Source organism: Schistocerca gregaria, chromosome 3 (assembly GCF_023897955.1).
Source record: "Schistocerca gregaria isolate iqSchGreg1 chromosome 3, iqSchGreg1.2, whole genome shotgun sequence".
NCBI classification, from domain to species: Eukaryota; Metazoa; Arthropoda; class Insecta; order Orthoptera; family Acrididae; genus Schistocerca; species Schistocerca gregaria.
The window spans coordinates 597,210,943-597,229,312 of NC_064922.1; the positions used below are offsets into that span (position 1 = coordinate 597,210,943).

Below are 18,370 nucleotides of genomic sequence, written 5' to 3' on the forward strand. Positions count from 1 at the left end.
CAAGTCCTGATGTGCACATTGACAGTGCTGTCAATAACTGCAGCCAAATATTTTCTTCTGGCAGTTGTCAACAGCACACATATTTTTCACAAAATTCACACATTACATATTATGGAAATGGAAACTTAGGAATGTAGCTATGCAGCTATTGACACAGTCATTGACAAACATACATCAATCAGGTTCAACTTGGAAAATAACATTACATGGTATTATAAACTGACAAGAAGAGCAGCATACATATAGCTGATGTATAAATAGGTCAACAGCAACTGTTATTCATTTTGTGAGATAATGTGCAATTGGCAAAACACATTTATGAATCACAGGTTCATAGAATGACACACCATGCTCTATGCTGGTATAATGAATATTAAATAGTGTGTATTTCCATTTAATTTTTGCCAAAACTGAGAAATTTTGAGAGCTTCTTCCAGAAACAATCAATGTAGTTCTTCAGAATATGAGGTGTGTTAAAAAAGTATAGAACTTTTGGTTGTCAAAATTACACTTATTAACTTGGGGGCACAGAACCTTAATCCTTTTGAAGAAGTCTCGTTGGTAATGGACATACTTTTCCCAGAAGACCTGCAATTGTCGGAAACAATACTGGATTGTGTCTTTTAGAATGGTGATCACCTGGGCCGTCATATTCTGCACGATGTCTTATCTTGACTCAAATCATGTTACTTTCAGGGGTATTTTCAGCTTGGGAAATAGCCAAAATTCACACAGAGCCATGTCAGGAGAATTTGGAGCCTGACTAACCACCGGAATTTTGTGTTTAGTGAGGGAATTATGTATCAGATGCACTGATTGGTGGGTGTATTATCATGATGATGCTGCCAAGTTTTTGCTGCCCACAACTCAGTCATTTGTGCCGCACAGCATCACAAATGTGATTGATTTCCTTTGCAATGGTTTTGCACTGTAGTGAGCACTCATGATGCACCATCCCATGAGAGTAGAAGAAAATGGTCAACTTGACCTTTACACTGCTGCAGACCTGCATTTCTTTTTTTGGCCTCGGAAATGACGTTTCCACTGTGGTGACTGTATGTTGGTTTCTGGGTCATGCCAATAAACCCATTTCTCATCCCTGTGATCATGGTGTACACAAAGTTGAGGCCACTGTTTGCACTGTCCCGCACGTCCTGCACAATTTCCAGACGGCACTGCTTTTGATTCATTATGAGCAGTCTTTGTACATATTTTGTGGACACTCTCCTCATGCACTATTTACCTGTCAAAACTGATTTTACTAATACAATGCTTAGTCCTACCTCGTTCACAAAGTCTCAACTCTTATATGATGTTCTTCTATACGCCAAATCTGCACTTGCTCAACAATATTGTCATGTTGACTTCATGTGGGTCTGCCTAAATGCAATTCACTGTGCATTGATAAGCAGCCATCTTTGAAGTGGTTGTAAACACTCCTTTATCTATGAGTTTCTCTACATTTCAACCCTGAAAGCCTGTTGAACCTTGTGAATGGGTTCCACTTGAGTATCATCAAGTTTATAACAATATTTGATGCCATATCTCTGCTCAGTTTGTTCCGAAATTTCACCACCTACTGGAAAGTGATGAGCATTCTCTATATGTTCCCACTCATGAGCTGACTGCCAGTGACCGACTCTTTCTGATGATGGGGAAAAAAAATTTCACGGCTGCACATGGGTGTCCTCTTCCACGTGTCCACTGAAGAAAATCTCCCATATTTCATTGGTTTACAAACGACAGAAGATACATTTTCAATACCCCTCCTAAAACAAAGGCAAGCAAAAGCTAAAATGTTTTAAAATTTTGTGCAATTTGAGATACCTTCAGCTGCAGCCACAACAGAATAAATGGAAAAAGTTTGGAATGGTACTGAGACAACAAGGCTGTGGCTCTGCAAAGGCTCCACACAGAGTAACATAAGCACTTTAACATAAATCTCAAAATTTTTTAAAACACTGTTACATTTAAATTGTATGTTGGTACAGGACTGAAACTAAGCCCTTTGTCTCAAATGGGAAGCACACTAACCAAACGATACTTCCAAGCACAGCTCATAATCTCACAAAGAGGATGATGATGGAAAGGTGTGGATATGAAAAATAGTGGGAGACAGTTACTTTAATGCCATAAAGACTGCAAGAACTATGTACATGCTGGGCACCGACTTTTATAGTAACAACACCCAAATGCTGACACAGGGAATGGTAAAAGATCTACTGTGAGTATTTTTTACTTCAGACTATTGTATATCATATACAGGAACATAATGAAATACCCCCCACGATGCCGCTAATTTAATACTTACTTAACAGCAAAGCAAAAATGAAATACTGATCAAACAGATGCATTAGCAGAGACATTAACTAGGAAGGCACGGACAAAAGAAAAAAAAAATTTCACATTCGTTTTTTGATGTACTGTTCGTTTGTTTTTAGTAGTGGACAGTCGTAGTTTTTCTCGTAAGTGAATGATGTGCATTTTGTAGAGCAGAATGTACTGCAGTCTAAGTGTATTTAAATATGAGTGAATAATACAATATTTGACCAATATAACACATTTGCATTTATGGCAGTATGTGACGTGATTTATATGTTATTACGACGGGCGCCAGTGCCTACGGAGTCCTTTAGCTGCTTGCATCTTCAAATATTTAGGCGAAGTCTGAGCGTCAAAGGAGATTAAGTTAAGCACAGACAATTTTTGCAGTTTAATTACATTACAACTGAGACCTGTGTGCCAGGATTTCTGGGCACTGGTCGTGAATTGTGTTTGTTAACTATTGGTATAGTCAGAAATTTTTAAAACATTGTTATAAACTGCAAAAACTAATTGCCAGTATTTTCCGTTTGCATGAATCACGACGGGGAGTGAGTGTTACAAAAAGGCAGAAATTGGACCCAGGTCACGTAAAACTTTCCTTAGTAAGCAATCTGGAAGGAGTATATAGAGGGTCTATACAAGGGCAATGTACTTGAGGACAATATTATGGAAATGGAAGAGGATGTATATGAAGATGGAATGGGAGATATGATACTGCGTCAAGAGTTTGACAGAGCACTGAAAGACCCGAGTTGAAACAAGGCCCTGGGAGTAGACAACATTCCATTAGAACTACTAACAGCCTTGGGAGAGCCAGTCCTGACAAAACTCTACCATCTGGTGAGCAACATGTATGAGACAGGCGAAATACAGTCAGACTTAAAGAAGAATGTAATAATTCCAATCTCAAAGAAAGCGGGTGTTGACAGATGTGAAAATTACCAAACTATCAGTTTAATAAGTCACGGCTGCAAAATACTAATGCAAATTCTTTAGAGAAGAATGGAAAAACTAGTAGAAGCCGATCTCGGGGAAGATCAGTTTGGATTCCATAGAAATGTTGGAACACGTGAGACAATACTGACCCTAAGACTTATCTTAGAAGCTAGATTAAGGAAAGCAAACCTACATTTCTAGCATTTGTAGACTTAAAGAAAGCTTTTGACAATGATGATTGGAATACTCTCTTTCAAATTCTGAAGGTGGCAGGGGTGAAATACATGAAGCAAAAGGCTATTTACAATTTGTACAGAAACCAGATGGCAGTTAAAGAGTCGAGAGACATGAAAGGGAAGCAGTGGTTGGGAAGGGAGTGAGACAGAGTTGTAGCCTCTCCCCGATGTTATTCAATCTGTATATTGAGCAAATAGTGAAGGAAACAAAAGAAAAATTCGGAGTAGGTATTAAAATCCATGGAGAATAAATAAAAACCTTGAGGTTTGCCGATCACATCGTAATTCTGTCAGAGACAGTAAAGGACTTGGAAGAGCAGTTGAACGGAATGGATAGTGTCTTGAAAGGAGGATACAACAAAAGCAAAATGAGGATAATGGAATGTAATCGAATTAAGTCGGGTGATGCTTGCACAGGATAGAATAGCATGGAGAGCTGCATCAAACTAGTCTCAGGACTGAAGACCACCACAACAACAACAACAAGTGGTTTTATTTGGCACAGTAAAAGTAGGATGGCTACACAAGTTGCTTGCATGGTTACACTTGGTAGCACATCCTCTGATGTAGATAGAAACCTTTCCTCACTATTTCCTTCCTTGAATTTTATTGGCGAAAAAAGAAAAGAAAAGGGGGAAAAAATTACAAGAAATTTTCAGTGCGATACGTATTGTCAGTAAAACAAAGAATTGTGACAATAGTTTGAGCATCATAACAGATGACAAAACAGGCTTTGACATCACGTAATTTGCATTTATCAAGTGTAATAATTAATGTAGGATTTTTTAAATCATTTTGTTGAAATTTCTATTTCTTACAAATTCATATAATATGGCCGAAAAATATAATCCCATTATTGATAGCAATAGCGAAAATGCAGAAGATGGCATAGAATTGCAAGATCAAATAACTGAAGTTCAGGCACCATGCATGACTACTGCAGAAGTTTAAAGCAGATCGCAGATGAGTGTCGCACGAGTGACGAATGATAACAACTCTCCAGCGCAAAATATCCTTGACGGCACAATGTTTACCATTGACGAGACAATGTCACGCGTCTCCCAAAGCAACATACCGCTCATGAATGAAACATTGGAGAGTGAGCAAAATATGAATCTTGACAACACGTTACAAACACCACTTGGTCACAACACAAACATTAACTTGGGAAGCACAGCGCACAGCAACCACAGTAGTACAACTGAGGCACTGCTGTAGCAGCTATTATCTAACATGGACACGAAATTAGATGGTAGCAATACCAATTTCAGTGATATGAAATACTATATGAATACCAAAATTGATAATTCGACACAAGATATGAACAGTTACACAAGATCTAAATGCAATGAAGCAAGAACAAAAACAAATATTCAAGGATTTGCACGACACGGTCTCACAGAAATTCGATGATTTAGCCCAAAATTTTCACACTGAAGTAGACGAAAAATTGAATGATGTGAAAACACAGATAAAGAATGAAGTACTTTCTGAAGTTAATGGTAGCATTATAGAGTTAAAACAGAAGGTAAATTCTTTTAATGACCATCACGACCTAGTAGAACAACAGATGAAGAAAATCACTGATGCAAACACACACATTGAAGCCACACAAAACCAGCTGTGTTAGACAGTAAAAGAAGTAACCACTGTCATTAACAAAATAAATAAAGACTACGAAGGTGTACCTCCAGAGCTTACTTTAAGGGTAGCAGCATTAGAAGTGACTCAGCATGTGTTAAGAAGGAGAGAGAAGATTAATGAAAATATGAGTGATATCATTAGTCAAGCTGTAGTAGGTACACTAGATAAGGGTAACACCATTGCAGAGAAGATGGTAACCGATTGTAAGTTATACACAGATGTAGTAGAAAAGGCTATTCAGAAAAAGGAAAATGAAATCATGAACAAGGTAAACATTAACCTGCAAGCCGCAGAAAATAGGATCCTCTCTTTTGTAGGAAAATATCGCCAGGTCTCAAAATATGAATGTAGTAATATACAAGGTACAGTAAACAAACCACAACCTGTTGCTATATATTCGCAAATTGTCACAAGACCCACAGCAGGTACAAGTGACAGTTGTAGATGGCAATGTATAAACATACCAACAACTCCAATACCTGAACAATTACCAGCTGGAATCACAGGTAACAACCATATTGACATAAATATGACCGAAACTGCCACATGTTCATCAACTATTTTTTCAGACGAAGGTTTGCTGAGGCATCAACAATTTTCTACATTCACTACCAAAGGTAAAAGAATAAATCCCGTAGTGTTTATCAGTGCTTTTCATATGTATTTCCACGCAACTGGACAGAAGCACAGAAAATCAGATTTGTCGTAGGATATACGCAAGGTGATGTGCTCTTATGGGCAACCGAAGTGGCAGAACATTGCAACACTTATATTCAAGTTGAAAGAGCTTTCCTCAACAAATACTGGTCTGAGGCAGTGCAAGAAAGATTCAGACACAAGATTTTCAATCCTACACAATTCAATGGCACATATGCTAGTCTCCGTGGTTACTTTGAAAAACGCCTGAACAAGACACGCTACTGGATGAACCCAATATTACAGGTAGATGTGTGAAAAATTTTAAAAAGACGTTTACAATCACACATTACAGAAAAATTACCCACAACGCCCAAGCACGTCACTGAATATTTCCTGTCAGTGACACTGAATATTTTCTGTCAGTGCTCGATTCAATCGACTTAATCTATGAGGGAAGACCTGTACCCCACAGCGCAATAGAAGAACAGGCACCACAACAACATAATTATGTAAATCAGTCAATAAAACGTGATTTAAACATGCAGCAAGGTTGGTACACACAACAGCAAAATTACATACCGAAAGGCAATGAGTATGGTAAAGGGAATGGAAAAACCAAACGATTTAAAAGAAATTTCCAAAACAACAGGGGTAATTTCAACGCATGAGCGTATTACAATTCACCACCAAAAGACTCTATGCCAAACATAAACAGGAACAGTCAGCTGCAGTAGTGGCCAATGTGTATGGTGTACTGCAGCCAACTTTTGGGCAGCAAAATATCTGCACAGCAGCTAACGACACAAATTGGCGAAGTACACACACAGTGCAACTCACTGAAATTTCTCCAGGTAATGAACTAAGTCACACCATGCCGTTGGAAAACACCAACCGGTAGTAGTATAGCCCCAGACTATTGACGTCTCAGGAAGTGGGCGCAAGGCAGAACTACAAACATATTTCATAATATTTGACAAACATGGTGACATCAAGGACAATTTGTATGAGCATGAGTTAGACAGAGTAGATAAGGTCAAGGAAGATCAAGTGTAAGAAATCATTAAGGTAAAAATATTTGGCATTGACACAAAGTTAATTTTAGATTCAGGTTCAACTACCAACCTAATGTCAAATGCATTTTTTTGTGAATTGAAGAAGAGAGGTAAGTTCCCAATATTTCCTGAACGAAACTGCAAGGTGTAAACTGCTACCGGCAGTAAGACTAAACTGGTTAAGCATCAAGCACTTATTCCAGTATAAATTGAACATTTCACAGTGAAGTGCAACTTCCTTATAATTGACAAACTAATTGTCAATTGTCGTATTGGGATGGACATGTTTAGAACATACAAAACACAGATTGACATAGCAATGGCACAGACCACTTTTATACAAAGGACTAGATCTTTTCTATTGATTTAGTAAAACGCTCGATGCAAGTATCAAAAACAAACCAGAGTCAAATGTTGTAGTACAGTATTTATTTCCAGCTGTGTATTTCACAAACCAAATTGATACTGAACAAGAAGTGAACACTGAGGTTAGTTACGAGATTGTAGAGCAGAAACTAAGTGAATCACAGGTACTAAATGAGGGGCAACGACGAGAACTTTCTAACTTGTTATTTAAGTATGTCAATTTTTTCAGTAAGGAGCCAGGAGCATTCAAAGGCTAAGAATGTAAATTTGAAGTCTACCCACATGAAACATTTTGTGTAATGTCATATCCTATTCAATGGGCAAAACGAGAAGCAGTAAGGGAAGGGATCAATCGTATGGTTAAATGGGGAATTATACAGCCTTTATTTTCACACTATTGTAGTCCAATATTACCAGTAAGCAAACCAGATGGTGGTTCTGCAAGATTAGTTCTTGATGCCAGGGTATCAATAAGATTATAGTACCAGTAAGCATAAGACCAGACAATTTGGACGAACAGCTTCTAAAGTTTTACAATAGGAAATATTTCAGTATATTTGATCTCAAAATGTCCTACTGGCAAACTAAGTTCCATGAAGAAAGTCCAAAATATACTGCATTTGTTTGTGGAGGCAGAAGTTACGAATTCCGTGTTCTAACTTTTGGACTGAACATTACCGCAGGAGTGTTTATATCTGCATTGGAAAGGTTGTTCCCTCCTGTTCTCTCTTTGCTCCGTTTCTTTCGCTGATCTTTCCGATTCTTTCTTCCTTCTTCGTACTGCAGCTCTATCTCAGTGTTTACAATGCAGAAATGTAGTGAGAAGGGAGCACGTGTGTGGTGGTTCACAATATCATAGTGCTATGAGGGAGTGTCACTCGTGTCTCTGGTTTGAGAATACTGATGACTGAAGCATGAACATTTCTCAAAAGGAAAACAGGTACATGCTCTCTCTTCTTTTAAAACTACAAATAGTAGCATAGCTAGTACTATCTATCATTCTACTAAACTGAATGAGTGCGGCACCACTGATGAAGTTTCAACCTCGAATGAAGTTTATTAATACCAATCAATGTGTGTAAAAAAAAAAAAAAAAAAAAAAAAAAAAAAATCCAATCCAGAAGTCACTCACAGTTAGAGTAATTAATTTCTGATGTGTGTGTAGTGGTCACTGATACTTAAAAGATCGTTTTGATAATTCTATCACTGGCTGTTTATGAGTTGCTAAGCAACGTATCAGCAAGCTGACTATACAATGTCATATCCCGACAGTAAATCGCTTCTCGCTTGCTTTAAGCATCAAGACGATTACTATGGCACTCATAAGACTTTGATAGTTATTATCAAGCTAATGTCCGTAAACTGCAGTTAATGTTACTGAATTGTACACGTGATGATAACGACCGATATCCAGCCGTGTATCTTAAACTCGGCGCCGATATTTGAGAATCCGCGCGCGATTTGTTTGCAAAAAGTCGGGCCGTGGTTCCCTAGAATAAGTTTTAAATCAACTGCGGGTTGTAAATTAACAATTCTATGTCAGTTCATGAAAGTTGCAGCAGATCCACACTCGACGACTACTGGATCGCGCACTCAAGCGACATGTGTCAGAACAAGGTATATTACCTGATCCAAAGAAACCTGATGCCATACGCAATTGTCCAGCTCGAAGGAATAAAAAACAACTACAGGCCTTTTTAGAGCTAGCTTTGTCTTTTTTGTAAATTTGTACCACAACAACTAAGGAAGGGTGATGCATTGCTCATCTTATTACGAAAAAATTGGCTTTGGTTATGGGATGAAAAGTGTCAAGAGGACTTTAATAACATTAAATAGGCATTGTTAAATGCAAACATTCTTAGCCACCCTGACATGTCCAAGGATTTTTGCCTCATTTCAAGGGCTGGGGGCATGCTTATTTCAGATATGAGAGGAAGAAGGTAAGGAAGTACTCAAGGTCATCATTTTTGCTAGTTGCACAAAGGTCTTACTTGGTGTCAGAATTGGAAAGTTTAGTGGTGATATGGGCATTTAAGAAGTTTGAATATTTTTTGTGGGGCAAGAACAACAAAGTGTACTGTGACCACCAGTCACTGTAATTTCTTTTAACATGTAAACTATTGCACTGTATATTAGCTAGGTGGTGTCTATATTTACAGGAGTTCAATTTCGAGATCCTTTATATCAAAGGAAATCAGAATGTTATTGCAGATGCCTTGTCTAGGCTACCACTAGGTTTAGAGGAATTTGGTGAAATACCAGACCAAGATGGAGAAATCAAAACACTATTAATAAAAGGTACATCACAAGTCTGATTACCATAAGTTTATAAGTTTTGTAAGCAGATGAAAATTATACAACAGCAAGATCGCAGATGGAGTTAGGTCCTGCAGAACCTTAAGCAAGATAAAGGTGGAAGAGTAAGTAAATGGTATCAGGAGTACAAGGGCATTTTGTTTCATAGGAAACATGAAAAATCTGATGAATGGTGTGTGTGTGTGTGTGTGTGTGTGTGTGTGTGTGTGTGTGTGTGTGTGTGTAGTTTATAACGACGAATTTATAAGACACATACATGAAGTATGGGGACATTATTGAGTAGGGAAATGTACTGAAAAAATTGTTATTTTCCAAATCTGAGAAGACGCATCCTACAGGTATTAAGAAAGTGTGCAGTATGTCAAAAATCAAAACAGTCAAATGTGTCAAAATATACTGAGCTTAAAAAAAAAAACAACCAACCCTCTAGATATGATATCCCTGGAGATAGCTGGTCCATATCCCAGAAGTAAAGGAGGGGTATGATATGTAGTAGCACTATACAACATTTTTTTGAAACATATCAAAATAAACAATTAAAAATGCAACAGCCACAAATATCAAAAAAAGAACTGAGGGACACTATATGAGATGAGAAGAATAGGTAAACCAAAGGTACTACTAACTTATAATACTTCATATTTTGTTGAGTAAAAATAGAAACAATTTATGACCTCACAGGGCATAAAGCATAAATTAGTAAGCTTTTTTCACCCAGAAGTACGCCCAATTGCACAAGTCTTTAAAGAATTTAACCAATTTATTAGGACATAAACACCACACGAACACTCCTTAAACCGACAAAAATTGGTAAACTGAATAAGACATGGCAATTACTCTATTCAGGACCATATGTAATTTCTAAAATACCATACCCAGGCACTTACAAATTAACCTATGAGAAAACAGGAAGAGACAAGGGTCTCTACCCTCACAAGGATATAAAAGCCTTTATAGAATAATGAAATGGGGTAACAATTTTTTTTTTATCACAAGACAATTGTATATAGTGTACATAATTCAAAGTATAATTTTCTTCTGTAATGTATTTTAAGATAAAGAAATGTGTATAGGCATAAGTGATTCTTTTGATTTGTAAATGTAGGCAGAAAATGAACAGCAATGAGAAGTAAAACACAGCTTCATGTGAATCGAAATTATAAACAAAATTAGCTTATGGCTCAGGGATCCGCACTCAACAATACGCACTGATGTCAGTAGTGTGATAGGAGACATTGACCTGTAGGCATGCGCAACAGACTGGCTGAAGGCGCAAACAAAATAGAAACGCAATGTACATTTAACCCAAATACAAGGTACACACAATACTACACAAATACATCTACTGTTTAAGAACTAAGGAACCGATTGCTATATTTGCACAGAGATTTAATTAAATACTAAGCTATATACAACATATTTACAACCAGAAGGAACCATTACACACACACACACACACACACACACACACACACACACACACACACACACACACACACACACACGAGATGTGTAAGCTAAGACTAACAACAAAATACCATGAGAAATGTCAGATAATTTTCTCTGCAGAGTGAATGATCATAAGGGGTAACAGAATAAATGAAAGTATGAATTTAAACAAAGTATGGAAATATCAGCAGACATATGTGACGACCAAACATATCAGTGGCCATCGAGCTACGAAATGTAATTAGTTTTAAGTTATTTTCTTTCAGCGACCAGTGCATCGTCATGGTGCAGAAGAAGAATTACGTCGAGAGTAGCAGGTACCAAATGAAGAAATGGGCCGCACCTTGAGTAAACAATTTAGTTATAAGGATATTTACAGTAACGGATCCCCCGTGGTACACAAAAAAGGTCCGAATGCTGTTGCAGAGGCAACGGAAAAAGCATGCGAAGTTCAGAAGAATGCGAAATCCCAAAGATGGGCTAAAATTTACAGACGCGCGAAATTTGGCACGTACTTCGATGCGAGATGCCTTCAATAGGTTCCACAACGAAACATTGTCTCGAAATTTGGTAGAAAATCCGAAGAAATTCTGGTCGTATGTAAAGTACACAAGCGGCAAGACGCAGTCAATACCTTCGCTGCACAGTGCCGATGGTACTGTTATCGACGACTGTGCCGCTAAAGCGGAGTTATTGAACGCAGTTTTCCGAAATTCCTTCACCAGGGAAGACGAATGGAATATTCCAGAATTTGAAACACGAACATCTGCTAGCATGAGTTTCTTAGAAGTAGATACCTTAGGGGTTGCGAAGCAACTCAAATCGCTTGATACGGGCAAGTCTTCAGGTCCAGATTGTATACCGATTAGGTTCCTTTCAGATTACGCTGATACTATAGCTCCCTACTTAGCACTCATATACAACTGCTCGCTCACCGATAGATCTGTACCTACAGATTGGAAAATTGCGCAGGTCGCACCAGTGTTTAAGAAGGGTAGTAGGAGTAATCCATTTAACTACAGACCTATATCATTGACGTCTGTTTGCAGTAGGGTTTTGGAGCATGTACTGTATTCAAACATTATGAATCACCTCGAAGGGAACGATCTATTGACATGTAATCAGCATGGCTTCAGAAAACATCGCTCTTGTGCAATGCAGCTAGCTCTTTATTCGCACGAAGTAATGGCCGCTATCGACAGGGGATCTCAAGTTGATTCCGTATTTTTAGATTTCCGGAAAGCTTTTGACACCGTTCCTCACAAGCGACTTCTAATCAAGCTGCGGAGCTATGGGGTATCGTCTCAGTTGTGCGACTGGATTCGTGATTTCCTGTCAGGAAGGTCGCAGTTCGTAGTAATAGACGGCAAATCAACGAGAAAACTGAAGTGATATCAGGTGTTCCCCAGGGAAGCGTCCTGGGACCTCTACTGTTCCTGATCTATATAAATGACCTGGGTGACAATCTGAGCAGTTCTCTTAGACTGTTCGCAGATGATGCTGTAATTTACCGTCTAGTAAGGTCATCCGAAGACCAGTATCAGCTGCAAAGCTGATTTATAAAAGATTGCTGTATGGTGTGTCAGGTGGCAGTTGACGCTAAATAACGAAAAGTGTGAGATGATCCACATGAGTTCCAAAAGAAATCTGTTGGAATTCGATTACTCGATAAATAGTACAATTCTCAAGGCTGTCAATTCAACTAAGTACCTGGGTGTTAACATTACGAACAACTTCAGTTGGAAGGACCACATAGACAATATTGTCGGGAAGGCGAGCCAAAGGTTGCGTTTCATTGGCAGGACACTTAGAAGATGCAACAAGTCCACTACACTCGTTCGTCCTCTGTTAGAATATTGCTGCGCGGTGTGGGATCCTTACCAGGTGGGAATGACGGAGGACATCGAAAGGGTGCAAAAAAGGGCAGCTCATTTTGTATTATCGCGTTATAGGGGAGAGAGTGTGGCAGATATGATACACGAGTTGGGATGGAAGTCATTACAGCATAGATGTTTCTCGTCGCGGCGAGACCTTTTTACGAAATTTCAGTCACCAACTTTCTCTTCCGAATGCGAAAATATTTTGTTGAGCCCAACCTACATAGGTAGGAATGATCATCAAAATAAAATAAGAGAAATCAGAGCTCGAACAGAAAGGTTTAGGTGTTCGTTTTTCCCGCTCGCTGTTCGGGAGTGGAATAGTAGAGAGATAGTATGATTGTGGTTCGATGAACCCTCTGCCAAGCACTTAAATGTGAATTGCAGAGTAGTCATGTAGATGTAGATGAAAGGTCACAAGACAAATGAAAAAATGAAATACGCATCATCGCAGTGTGTTTCCATGACAACTGTCACTACCTATTCACTGCAGAGTACACATAATCATTTCAGCAGGAGATTTTACAAAACCCAGTTAAATTTTATTGACATTTCCAGTATTTAAGAAAGACAAGTCTACAATAGCAAAGACATTAGATTTCACACTAAGCCGCATGCGAATTGAAGCATACAGTATTAAAACATGAAGAGATAACGTGATACATTGTCAATGATTTATTTCAATGAACCAAGGTTCCTTAGCAACTAGTTCATGACTGTACGAATAACATTTCCTCATAATCCTTGAACCAATAGATGAGTATTTCCTTTCTTCCCTCCCAAAGAAAGGAGGCGGTGCCAAGTGTATTTAGGCCAGCAATGCACTATGTTTTGGTCCTATTTCCAATGTTCTTTATTCTCCCTCCTCTAACTGCGAAATAAATGAGCTCCCATAAGTGATATAAGCCTATCAATGAAATGAAGCAGAAATGTATCATATGCTTGTATTGTGTTATAAAAATGTTATAAGTAACTAATTTGTATATGTAATGCTATCAAAAATGAGTTGAAACAAACGAACTGTAGGTAATGAAAAATTTTATGATGTTGTAAAACTTAAGAAATTTATATTTATAACATGACAAATGGATGGAATGTCAGCCATAGGTATATGCGATCATGATAGGTATACTGTTGTAAAGAGTTGTATGAATTTTCATTGAAAACCAAACTATATGAAGGAATGAACTTCAAGTACAAGCAGTTTATACAATGTGTTAGACGGTTGTATTGTCTTTCAACAAATGCACGTTCAAGTGTTGTGACATGAACAAGCGTGTGCAACGAAACAAGTATCGTGGCTCACACACACACACACACACACACACACACACACACACACACACACACACACACACACGAGAGAGAGGACTCGAACCTTGGCCGGGACCAGTCCATGACTGCAGCGCCTTAGACCGCTTACCTAATCAATGGATGCTTTTGGTTACGGTTCTCTCCACTGAAAATGTCAATACAACGAATAGTAATGATACCCGGGCCATAAAAATAAAGATCTTCTGCCACAATGTCAGATTTTTAACAATAAGCACACACTCACTGCACCCAGCATAAAAACAAACACCACCACAATTTTTCGATACGTGGCACTTAGGTGAAAGTAGACATATTTCAAATATGTCTGCTTGTGTCTGTGTATGTATGGATGGATATGTGTATGTGTATGTGTATGTGTATGTGTGTGTGTGTGTGTGTGTGCGCGCGCGAGTATATACCTATCCTTTACCCCCCTAAGGTAAGTCTTTCCGCTTCCGGGATTGGAATGACTCCTTACCCTCTCCCTTAAAACCCACATCCTTTCATCTTTCCTTTTCCTTCCATCTTTCCTGACGAAGCAGCCGCCGGTTGCGAAAGCTCGAAATTTTGTGTGTGTGTGTGTTATTTTATTGTGCCTGTCTACCGGCGCTTTCCCGCTTGGTAAGTCTTGGAATCTTTGTTTTTAATATTTTAATTTCTTGCACATAGGATAAGCTGACAGATAAGCTAACATATCTATTCCATAAAATAAAATAAGAGAAGCCGACAATATAGGTCATCGACCCCTATCGGCAAATGTAAGCAAACAACAACACTGTACGTCTCCATGACATGTCAATGTACAGTGTTTGGGCAATTGTACAGGAACATAATGAAATACCTTCCAGGATGCTGCTAATTTAATATTTATTTAACAGCAAAGCAAAAATGAAATACTGATTGAACAGACGCATTAGCAGAGACATTAACTAGGAAGGCACAGACAAATAAAGAAATTTTTTCACATTCATTTTTTGATGTACTGTCTTTTGTTTTTAGTAGTGGAGGACAGTCGAAGTTTTTCTCGTAAGAGAATAACACGCATTTTGTAAAGCAAAAAGAACTGCAGTCTAAGTGTATTTACATGTGCATGAATAATACAATATTTGACCAATATAAAGCATTTGTATTTATGGAAGTATGTGGGTATAAGCAATTTACTCACCCTTCACAACCTTTCCAGCAAACCTCAACCTCCTCTCATTGCACACAGACCCAGTCTCTTCCATCTACTCAATCTCAAACTTCCAGCTCCACTCCCCCCAAAACCTCAAAATTCTAACCAACACAATCTGGAACCACAAGACCCTAGTTCAGTAGTTAACCTTTCCTCCAAACCTCTCTCCCAATCCGAAACCTCTGTCCTATCCAAAGGCCTCACCTTCAGCCCTACTCCCAGATTCAACCAAACAGCCCTCGTCAAAGATTTACTATCCTACACTCGAACTCTCTGCTGGAAATATCCTAATGATCCAACTCCCCAAGACACTATCCAAATTGAACCCTGCCTGGAACAGTTCCGTCCTCCGTCCTCAAAATCACTCTCTCCAAACCTTCCAGGAATTTCTCACTTCCAGCCTTGCCTCTCAATCCTTCTAAAAAAACCTTAATCCTACTCCCAACATCACCACTACTGAAGCCCAGCCTATCCGTGATCTGACGGCTGACCAATCCATCGTCATTCTTCCGGCGGACAAGGGTTCCACGACCGTGGTACTTGATCGTCAGGAGTATGTGGCTGAGGGACTGCGTCAGCTTTTAGACAACACTACATACAAAGTTTGCCAAGGGAATCCCATTCCTGATGTCCAGGCGGAGCTTCAAGGAATCCTCAGAACCTTAGGCCCCCTAGAAAACCTTTCACCCGACTCCATCAACCTCCTGACCCCACAGACATCCCGCACCCCTACCCTCCTTTTACTTCCTAAAATTCACTAACCCAATCATCCCGGCCACCCACTTGTAGCTGGTTACCAAGCCCCCACCGAACGTATCTCTGCCTACGTAGATCAACACCTTCAACCCATTACATGCAGTCTCCCATCCTTCATCAAAGACACCAACCACTTTCTCAAACGCCTGGAATCCTTACCCAATCTGTTAGCCCCGGAAACCATCCTTGTAAACATTGATGCCACTTCCCTATATACAAATACTCCACACGTCCAGGGCCTCGCTGCGATGGAGCACTTCCTTTCACGCCGATCACCTGCCACCCTACCTAAAACCTCATTCCTCATTACCTTAGCCAGCTTCATCCTGACTCACAACTTCTTCACTTTCCAAGGCCAGACAAACCAACAATTAAAGGGTACCAGAATGGCCCCCTCGTACGCCAACCTATTTGCAGGTCACTTAGAGGAAGCCTTCTTGGTTACCGAAGCCTGCCAACCCAAAGTTTGGTACAGATTTATTGATGACATCTTTATGATCTGCACTCACAGTGAAGAAGAATTCCTGAATTTCCTCTCCAACCTCAACTCCTTTGGTTCCATCATATTCACCTGGTCCTACTCCAAATCCCATGCCACTTTACTTGACGTTGACCTCCATCTGTCCAATGGCCAGCTTCACACATCGTCCACATCAAACCCACCAACAAGCAACAGTACCTCCATTATGACAGCTGCCACCCATTCCATACCAAACGGTCCCTTCCCTACAGCCTAGGCCTTTGTGGCAAATGAATCTGCTTCAGTCCTGAATCCCTAAAACATTACACCAACAACCTGAAAACAGCTTTCGCATCCCGCAACTACCCTCCCAACTTGATACAGAAACAAATAACTAGAGCCACTTCCTCATCCCCTCAAACCCAGAACCTCTCACAGAAGAACCCCAAAAGTGCCCCATCTGTGACAGGATACTTCCCGGGACTGGATCAGACTCTGAATGTGGCTCTCCAGCAGGGATACGACTTCCTAAAATCCTGCCCCAAAATGAGATCCATCCGTCATGAAATCCACCCCATTCCACCAAGAGTGTCTTTCCGCCGTCCACCTAACCTTCGTAACCTCTTGGTTCACCCCTATGAAATCCCCAAACCACCTTCCCTACCCTCTGGCTCCTACCCTTGTAACTGCCCCCGGTGTAAAACCTGTCCTATGCACCCTCCCACCACCACCTACTCCAATCCTGTAACCCGGAAGGTGTACACGATCAAAGGCAGAGCCTCGTGTGAAAGCACCCACATGATTTACCAACTGACCTGCCTACACTGTGACACTTTCTATGTGGGAATGACCAGCAACAAACTGTCCATTTGTACGAATGGACACAGGCAGACAGTGTTTGTTGGTAATGAGGATCACCCTGTGGCTAAACATGCCTTGGTGCACAGCCAGCACATCTTGGCACAGTGTTACACCGTCCGGGTTATCTGGATACTTCCCACTAACACCAACCTGTCAGAACTCCGGAGATGGGAACTTGCCCTTCAGTATATCCTCTCTTCTCGTTATCTGCCAGGCCTCAACCTCCGGTAATTTCAAGTTGCCGCCGCTCATACCTCACCTGTCTTTCAACAACATCTTTGCCTCTGTACTTCTGCCTCAACTGACATCTCTGCCCGAACTCTTTGCCTTTACAAATGTCTGCTTGTGTCTGTGTATGTGCGGATGGATGTGTGTGTGTGTGTGTGTGTGTGTGTGTGTGTGTGTGTGTGTATGTGTGTATGTGTGTATGTGTGTGTGCACACGCGAGTGTATACCTACCCTTTTTTCCCCTTAAGGTAAGTCTTTCTGCTCCTGGGATTGGAATGACTCCTTACCCTCTCCCTTAAAACCCACATCCTTTCATCTTTCCCTCTCCTTCCCTCTTTCCTGACAAAGCAACTGCCGGTTGCGAAAGCTCGTAATTCTGTGTGTGTGTTTGTGTGTTTTGTTCATGTGCCTGTCTGCCAGCGCTTTCCCGCTTGGTAAGTCTTGGAATCTTTGTTTTTAATATATTTTTCCCATGTGGAAGTTTCTTTCTATTTTATATATATATTTTACAGTCACCAATCTCAAATGTTAAAGCCACACAATTTTTCATTCTGAAAGCACACTATACTCAAAAGGAAAATGTTAAAACTAACTTTCTGATAATCTTATAGATGGACTAGGTGCCTGCTTAACTTATTTGTCCTTGCTATTTTGGGTGCCATAACAGTGTTTTAAGTTAACCTCTGATTTACAACTTTGTGTCACATGTTCATAAATTGGCTCTCAGAAAGAAT

At 39.7% G+C, this 18,370-nt stretch overlaps 1 protein-coding gene across 1 annotated transcript in view; it reads right to left on the reverse strand.

The window, feature by feature from the left end:
• Positions 1 to 18,370, reverse strand: part of LOC126355900 (attractin-like protein 1) — a 278,201-nt gene that overhangs the window by 31,779 nt on the left and 228,052 nt on the right. The gene's annotated exons all lie outside the window — the stretch shown is intronic.